Source organism: Lactuca serriola, chromosome 3 (assembly GCF_051521515.1).
Source record: "Lactuca serriola cultivar US96UC23 chromosome 3, Lser_US96UC23_V15, whole genome shotgun sequence".
Lineage (NCBI taxonomy): Eukaryota > Viridiplantae > Streptophyta > Magnoliopsida > Asterales > Asteraceae > Lactuca > Lactuca serriola.
Window position 1 is genome coordinate 68,648,819 of NC_136410.1, and position 9,842 is coordinate 68,658,660.

The window sequence follows — 9,842 nt, forward strand, 5'->3', positions numbered from 1 at the left end:
CTTTTTAAGTTTTCTAACTTTATATAAAATTAACAACCTTATAGTTCTAACAAGAAATTACATGCAAAACAAAAAGGTATAGGCTATTGCTAGGCTGAGGGAGTGGTGCCCTCATGAAACCACAATGTCGTCACCATTTATTACAAAAGTGTGGTTTCATACCATACGAGGAGTGGTGTTATATTTTGATTTTTTTTTTGTTTAATAAATAATTGGGATTTATAAGTCAAGGGTGGATTGTGTCATTTCTGAAACTAATTATGTAGAGAGAAGTTAAGCAGGGGTTTCTTTTTGTTCATAAACCAAACTCTAGTGACCTATTATGCCAAATTCAGAAAATAGGACGTTTTCTTTCTAAAATCGCAGCTCCGGCCGCCTAATTTCCTCCATTGTTAACCTGTCAAACTTGAATATTTTAAAGTAATTCAATTCCTATCCGGAAATAGCTTCCCTTTCGAATCTTAAAAACCTTTTATGGTAAGTTAGTTAGTTAAAAACAAGTTTGAAGAACGGCCATTTGGAACGGCAGCCAATCACAAACCATCACCAAGTGCTCCCTCCATTGCCGCATTGCGGCCTTAGCCGCACTTTAACCGCACCGAAGGGGCGGTGTTCGGCTGCCACGGTGGCAAAACTGTAGTCCGGAACCGCACCACTTCCTCCGGTCTTAAAAATCTATACATCTAATTGCATAAGTATTCTAAAGATAAATAATTAACAATCTATACAACAAGTTATAAATTCAAATACAAACATTATTTTCTTTTCTTTTGGGTAAATTGTCAGAAAATCTTAATATTTTCAGAAAAGGTTTATTTTAGTCTCAAATTTTATTTTTTAAACAGAAAAGTCTCGATTATTCGATTTAAACGATAATATATCATTTTCTGTTAAAATAAATAATGATTTTTTTGTTAATTTGAGTCAAATTGAAATAATCGGAACTTTTCTATTAAAAAAATAAAATTTAGGACTAAAATGACACTTTTCCGAAAATATTTGGATTTTTCAGACAATTTCACTTTCTTTTTTTAGAAACGTTGTAATTTGAATCCTTTGTTTTGCGGTTTGTAAGGGACTCCTAAGGGTTTCTTATGCTTTTTACGTCTACTTGGATTTGCTTAAACATTATAAGCTAAAAAACACAAGTTCAAATAAGAAACAAATAATACCCAATGATTCGGGATCTTCTTGTTAGTTGTACAATATAACCAATCTATATATTGTTGGAACAAGATGTCTTTTAAAACATATAATGGAAGCATGTAAAACAAAAACAACCATCATGTCTTACCGGTCAATGTGTGTACACGACATATCTATTAACAAAATAAACAAAAAGAGGGAATAAAAAGTTTATTAGCACAACAATGCTTGAAGGATGTAGAACCTAAAAAATAGTTTGTTTATTGTTTTGTACACTAAAGTATCAACATCTTCTTTAAGATGGTGCTCCACCAAAAATCACAACTTTCTTTATAAATTCGCTGAAAAAAAAAAACCAAAAAAAAAATATATTCGGTTTTCTAATTTTTTTTAGTGAATCTAAAAAGAAAGTTGTGATTCTTATTAATAATATAAAGCCAAAAAAAAATTATGATCTAAGTATTTTTTTATGTATTTTTTATGCATTTTTAAGGGTTTTAGAGTTTTTTTTGTTTTCCATATATATATATATATATATATATATATATATATATATATATATATATATATATATATATATATATATATATATATATATATATATATATATATATATATAGGGCTGCCAAAAATGTGCGGTCTTGTTGTTTGTCTAGCAGAGAACCCGTCGTGGTGGGTTCTTTACCCGACCCATACAACTAGTTGGGCTGTTCCGTTCAACTGTTTTCTTCTATTGTTACATCGGACCGGCTATCTCGCTAGATGAACTGTTGTCTTGCTAGTCGCGCCATGACGAACTGGCATGGGGTACGTCATCAAGCCCCCTAATCTAGTAATGATGGCGTAGCACAGTCAGCAATTATGTTCTTGACTCCAAGTCACACGTGTCGCCTTATTAACAGTCAAGAAGTTATAACTTATACAGGTAAATCCGCTTTTCCAGGGCACAAGATCATCTCTTTATCTTTCATCCATTTCTATGTATTCAATATTCACTATTCCTCTTTCTTCTTTGTTCTTCACTTCTCATAATCGAAATTCCTATTAACATGATTTATGCTCCTTATGTGGTGCCAACTCCAGAATATGTCGAAGTTCTTCACAAAAAGTATGGGTTTTAGCTTGAGGATGAAGTATTAATTCCTTTGGATAGGGCCTTGTTTCTAGACCTACCTCCGGGGAAGGTCGACATTTTAGTTAAGACTTTCAATGTTGGTTACCGGCTTCCGACTACTAACTTTCTGGACGAGGTGTTGTGTAAGAATGGCATCAACATCTACGAGCTTACTCCTAACGTCGTAACCAAGATCGTAGCCTTTGAGATGCTTTTTCGGTCTCGGAGCTTTCTTCCTAGCATCTGGGTTTTTAAGAACGTCACTTGTTTTGGGTGAATGGTGGAAAAAGTAGTCCGAAAAACTAGCAGGGTCACTTGTTTTGGGTGAATGGTTCTCGAGTCGGCAGTCCCTACTTTCGTTCTAAGGCAACTTGTGACAACGCCCCCAAACTTCTTCCTCATTATCAAGAAATTTTTGGTATTTTAAATGGCTTCACCGTCGTCCTGAAGAGCTCCCTGAACATATTCTTGTTGGTGCCTGGATGAGCACTGAATGGTGCCGCCATGAGGAGATGGTCAAGTTCTTCGTTGTTAACGGAGGTAAGAATTATGTTTCACTCTTTGTGCCTATTGTTTAGTGCCCGTTTTGAGTTTACTAAATAATTTAAAAGCTTATTTTTATCCCCAATTTTAAAAAATTTACATGATTTTTTAGCTTAAAAAGACAAATTGACGTTGAATTTCGTTATGGATTTCAAATCTCTTGGTTGATGTTTCTTTGTCTCTTTCAGTTGGGATTGACCTGCTTTTGTTGGTTCACCATCACCTATTAGATAGATTGGTGGGAGTTGAGCTTTCTTTTATGAAGTCCAAAGCTCTTAAACGAATTGACGGTTCATTAACTTGTTTTTACAAGTTCTCCTAAGTTTCTTAGATCCCCACCACCTATTCCACGGGTATAGGTGGGAGTTGGTTTTCATCTCACCAAGTCTAAATATAGTATTTTATAAGCTTTTTGATATGAATTGACGTCTTGCATTACCACTTGTCATCACAAGTGCAACACAAGTCTCTCAAGTTTCCCTCCGCTCATTCAATGAGTTGGTAGAAGTTGGTTTTCGTTTTATGAAAATCAAAGTATAATGTTGTGCTTGCAAATGAATTGACAAATTTTCTCTCATTTGTTAACGCAAGTGCAACTTTCTTTGGTGGGTCCCCCATCTCCTATTCGACGGGATGATGAGAGTTGAATTTTTTTATAAAGTCGAAAAATTCTTAAGGAATTAATGTTGCTTTGGTCTTCATTTTTATGAAGTCCCAATGATTTTTTTAAGGAATTGACGGTTATGGTTCGCACGTGCAAATTTATCATTTATATTTTTCATGTTGGAAATGCACCACTTTGGTTGAAAACATGATCATGAGATAAAAATATTTTGCAACGCATGTCGACAACACATGCCAACAAGTAAATAACATCAAGTTTAACTTCATTTGAAGCATCAAATTTCAAGAGTTAAAATGACCAACAAGCCTAATTTGGGTGAGCCTAGTTCAAGTCCATAAATTATCAAATTCCATACGGCAAAGTCAAAAGTCAATTCTACAATGAAATAGACGAAACGAAACAAGTTTTGTTCGTAAGTCAAAAGACAATAGAGATGAAATTGGAAGAACTTTCTTCTGATTTTTGTTGTCTACCCATTCATATACTAGAAAATACATAAAAGTGGAAAAGAAAACAAAAGTTTACAAATGAAAATGAGGGTTGAGGAGATCTTGATTTTCTTTTGGCTACATAAGAATCTTCATCTATCGATTTAAGAAAGAAGCCGACACTTCTCCAACTCCAATCATGCCCACCACCGTGACCTCCATATAAACCCCACTTCACCCCAATCGAAACACCCACATTAACAGTCATCATCGATCACCCTTCACACCATAACCTAGGGCTGTCAAATATGTACAACGGAGAACCAACCAACATGTTACCGACCAAACCAAAAAAATTGGTTACTAGCCAGCATGTTTAGTTGGTAGTACCGTACCAATTCAATAGACTTGGTACGGTAATGATATTAAATTTTAAATATCACGCTATTACCGTACCAACCTATATATATATATATATATATATATATATATATATATATATATATATATATATATACACTAGCCGTTTACCCGCGCAAAGCGGCGGGCGACAAATAGTTTGCTTCGACAATTAATTATTTTCGATGGAGAATGATTATTTTCAATTCAATCATTAGTTTTTTTGGAAACATGTCATATTAAAAATAAAGAAAATTCATGAAATGACCAAATTATAGGGTGTTGAGTATTTATTTGGATGAAAAAGATATTGAAAAAACCTTGGAAGAGAAGATTTATAGGAATTTGTTTAAATTTTAATATTATTTTATTAGTGATTAGTTGTACAATTAGCTTAATGATTTGGACGTCTTAAAAAAAATATTATTATTTTATTCAATCTATTTTTAGAAATAACGAGATTTCTTTTATATATATATATATATATATATATATATATATATATATATATATATATATATATATATTACGATTTTAAAGTATAATATTAGATATTAGACTTATTCAATAGTTATTAACTAGATAGATTAAAAAACTGAAAATTTCCTTATTAAATTTTTTAGTAACTAATTAGTTAATTTACTAATATAATATATTAGTAGACAACAAAAGTGTACCGAAATTATAATATATCACTAGCAATTTGTACTGATACCAAAAAATTTACCATGTTCACTTGTTCAGCCCTACCACAACCCATCCTTATTTCTCCTTTTTATCCTCACCATCAACCTCCCAAAATCAGCCATCGATCACCATCCATAAACTCCATTAACATCCACCACTGCTGAAATCAGCAATCCTTCTTCCATTCTAGCCACAACCGTACACCACCAGTCTCCTTCCCCGGACCTCTTTGACCCATGATCTTGACCGCAAAAACAATCACCCGATTCCACCATTCTCCACCCTTATCTCACACCTCTTTCCAGCCATATAACTCAGTAAAACACTGATTCGCTACCACTACAGGCACACCTGCAAATCGAAAAAAAAATAAAGAAAAAAGAAATGTGTCTCGATTCAGAACAGAGAAGAAGAAAAGGGCGATTTGAATCAGAAAGAGAAGAAGGAAGGGTGAGAAACGAACAAGAAAGCAATGAATTTTACCTGTTAATCGATCCACAGTAGGGTGGGGCGCGTTCGATCGATTGTAAGAGAAGAGTAGGCTGTTGATTTTTGTTGCTGGAAGAGGTAACACGCACGCAAACAAGTCAAAAGAGGTGTTGGGCTAATTACATCTCATTGTGGGCCTAAGAGATCTCAATTGTGGGGCTTGTTGCATTCACATCGGGCTTCAATCTCATGCAGGCGAAACAAAGAGGAGTTATTTTAGTCTTAAATTGTTTGAGTTATTAAATATGATTGACTGTGTTATTTGATCAGAACATGTTGAGCTTATTATGCTTATTTTTGTTGAAGTAACAGTTATGGAGTAATTTTTTTTAGGGTTTAATTGACTTGGGAAAATGATAAATCTTATGCTTTAAGTTAACTGACATAATGTGTGGTAATTGTTTGTTGTTTAAATGTGTGTTTAGTGTCAAGACTGTTTAATGAAATTAGGTTACTCGACAATGTTTATTATCTGACTAGTAATAGATGTTAAAAATTAATTCGGATTTCGTTTTGTAATTATTTGCAACTAATGACTTCGAGAGAAGCTTTAGTTGGGGAATCATTTAAACATGAGTGTGTGATTTCGTAATCTCACTTAAAATCAACATAGACGTGCGTTGGTATATTTTTAACAAAACCATTGAACATAATGTTTTTTTTTAATTTCATGAGCTGCATATATATATATATATATATATATATATATATATATATATATATATATATATATATATATATATATATATATATATATGAGTGAGTGATTTTAAATCGAATCATGATACCTAGAGGTAATTGATAACTTTAGACGATGTTAGCAAATTTATTACCACAACATTTGTGTTAATTTCTTAACTACACTAAAAGAATCATTAAACCCATAAATATCAACTAAACCCTGTTTTTCTCTTGTCTTGAGATCCCAACTTGTGTGTTTGCTTCTTTTAGTCACTTTGGTTCTTACTCTTGTGTCACTGAATTTCCTTAAGTTAGTTTTAGAGATATTATTAGTTGCTTATTAGTTTTATTTTATTTTAGTTTTTAAAATTAGTTTTATTAGTTAAATCAAACCATATCATTTTACCAACATTTGCCTGATCATTCTTCTTTTAAGATAGATAGTCTTTGTGGGTACGATATCTGGTCTTACGACTATATTACTTGCACGACATCGTATACTTGCGAGTACGTGTTTTTGGCAAAACCTATCTATTTCTCCTTCTCCCCCTCCCCCCACACCCTTTTTATAACAAAACGGTGGCGTTTACACTATAGGGGATAAACGAGTGCTTTATTCTATGATGTGATTAGGAAGACATTTGAAGGGGATTTGTAGTTTCGCCTTATTGCTATGTATGGTGCCTTTCCTAATCCTAGTCGGATGCTAGCCCGAGTTACACCTACAGCCCCTACTCCTTCACATTTGGTTGCTACCGGGGATACACCCTCTTTGGATAATCTATATAACATTCCTACTCTCGAGACTCCCCTTTCTGAGAATCTTGAAGGATCAAAGCATGTGGAGGACATCAAAGAAGGAACCTTAACTGGTGTTGTGTCCCCCAGGTTAAGGAACAGAGGGTTGGTGAGCATTGAATATCCTCCCGGTGCTGTGAAGGGAAAATCCACTACAGACTTTTCTCGTCGGAGGAAACTTGCAACTAACTATGTCGCCACGCTTATGCCCTCCGGTGAAGAAGTTATAAGCATCCTCGATGACGAAGTTCACCAGTCCGAAGGTGTGACAACCTGAAACTTCTGTCTTGTACCTTAGTCAAATTCTATCAATGTTAAACTCGTTTCAGCTATCTTTAGCATTGTTTTGAGCCTGTCTGGATGATCTAAAGCCTTGTACAACCAAAGTTTGAATTAGGGATGGGTTAGTTTAAGATTAAGGATTGCAAATAGGCCCAACACTCCATCAAAAGGAGTGTGTGGCCACACACATGAGTGTGTGGCTGCACACCCGAGTGTATGGCTGCACACATGAGTGTGTGGCCGCACACCTGAGTGTACGGTTGCACACATGAGTGTGTGGTCGCACACCCGAGTTTATGGCTGCACACATGAGTGTGTGGCCGCACACCCCGAGTGTATGGCCGCACACACGAGTGTGTGGCCACACATCTATCCTCCATCCTCACACTTATCGCTATTTATATAGCGTGACCCCTTCACTCATTCCTTTCATTTGGTTGCACTCTACTTTCTCTCTCTACTTTCTCCCTCTAAGAACTTCATCCAAGAACACTCTAAGGGCCTAAAAAACATGAAGAATTCCATCATTTAGCTTGTTATACAGGTAAAACACCTAAATCTAACCCTGAAACTCATCATGTTCTTCGTGTTCTTCATCACTTGAAGGTGTACGGCCGCACACCTTCATAAGGTGGCCGTACACACCTCAAAAACCCTCCAAAGTGAGAGTTTTGGCTCTCTATCTCTTAGTTGGACTTGGTTTGAGCCTTGAAACACTTGAAAATCGACGTTTGGAGCATAAACGAAGAGTGTACGACCGCACTCTCCTGTGTGCAACCGCACACACAGCCTGGCCGCACACCCTGGTTACACACACCCTAATGACCATACACCTCCTTTGTTTGATCACATAATGTCCCGACAAGCATTTCCAAGTCTTTAGGGTGGTTTCCCGTCATGTTTTGTCATGGAATACCTAAATCTAATACATATATGTGCTATTATATGTTACTAGGATCCACTTGAGTGCGAAACCTCCATTGATACTCAACACTTGTAACCGATCATCTGCTTGAATCCTTCGTCAAACAGTGAGTTCATACCCCTACATTTTCCGTGTTTTTAATGTTTTCAGGGGGAATACAAGCCAAATTCAAAGTATTTTATTAAGTTTTAAACTTATTAATGTAGTCCAACGATTTCCACGTTTAATAACATAGTCAAATATTTTATCTATTTTTGTAATATGTTGCGCATATAAGAAACTACTATTTTGGAAATCTAACTTCATAGCTTTCAGAAAGGTTTTTACAAAGCAGCTCTATATCAACTCTAATAAACTATAACGAGTATAGTTTGGGATAACCCTCTAGGCATCTCTATTCAATCAGATTTCATAAAAGAATATGTATAAACTATGGCAGATTTAGTTTATGTTATATGTTTTTCTCAGAAATATAAAGTACATTTATTCAAGGAAAATTACTGTTTTATGCTGATTTCTCGCTAGTAAACTAGATTATACAGAATTGTGAGGCGCTACTTCAATACTGTATCCTTAGGTGTATAGTGATAAATCCTTTTAGTATAACCAGAGTCTCTTGGAGGGAGAGCATGAGATTTGTGAATAGACCTATTCGAGACTGACAATCCCACACCAGAACTGCTAACTACAGTTAGGCGGGCACGCCTGTGGTGAACAAATGTCATTTAGCTTAACGCCTGAAGAACGTTATAAAGGTCTCTCGGTCATATCAAGTATGGTTATATGACTCACAAAATAAGTATAAACTAACTTTGTTTACGGACTCTATTCTTCATTTTTCTTATTTGAAGTAATAAAACTACTTTTATATATGCTGATAGCAATCAAGGATTTCTAAACTGGCATCTCTACCTCTAGGACGAATAACATGTTTTTAGGGAAAATATAGGATTTTCCCAGGATAACACCAGCATTTCTAAAACTGATGGTTTGCATTCTACCGCTAGATACTCTTTCAACACTACCTTTCATAAGAAAATATAGGATTTTCTTGAGGAACACTTTTCAAAAGTATCAAAGAAGATTTTTCTCTAAAAACTAAATGCTTATGAACTCACCAGCTTTATGCTGATATTTTTCAAACTACTTGTATTCTCAGGGAATTAGTAGACAGGTACTTCCAAGAATTCGGTGAAGCCGGAGCAATAAGAGTCATGTTTTCTTATTATACATACTTTTGATGTATTTAAAACAAGTTTCAAACTGATGTAAACATTTTTCATATTTGTATTCAATGTTTGGTTGTGTTTACTATGCTTGCTATACAAATGTTGTGATACTACACATGATGTCCTCCACCCCGGAACGTTTCCGCCATCACGGTTTCGGGGTGTGACAGATTGGTATCAGAGCCCTTGTTTATAGTGAACTAAGTATACCGAACCTTACATGGTATACAACTATAGATATTAAGGGGCCTATGTGCTCTAAACTAAAAGTATACTTTCAAAAATACAAGTATTTTTATAAAAGTATATAAGCATACCCGAGTATCAGAATCCGTGTCGTAAGTAGAACAAAACAAAAGTAGTTGGATGTTGGACACTAAGGTTAAACCTGGGCGGTTATGTAATCATGTCTAGGGTGAATATAGCCTGATCAACTATATTCAGTCGAGACATGACCAACATGTGTTTGTGAGTGACTGTGGTGTTACAGCAGGCC

General features: G+C 35.0%; 1 long non-coding RNA gene across 1 annotated transcript; it reads right to left on the reverse strand.

The window, feature by feature from the left end:
* Positions 1-3,867: 3,867 nt before the first annotated feature.
* LOC145092551 (uncharacterized) lies at positions 3,868-5,653 on the reverse strand. Its single transcript, XR_013702573.1, has 3 exons — positions 5,426-5,653; positions 4,983-5,293; positions 3,868-4,155 (listed from the first exon to the last, which is right to left on the reverse strand). It is a non-coding gene; the product is annotated as an uncharacterized LOC145092551 (long non-coding RNA).
* Between the last annotated feature and the right edge of the window lie 4,189 nt (positions 5,654-9,842).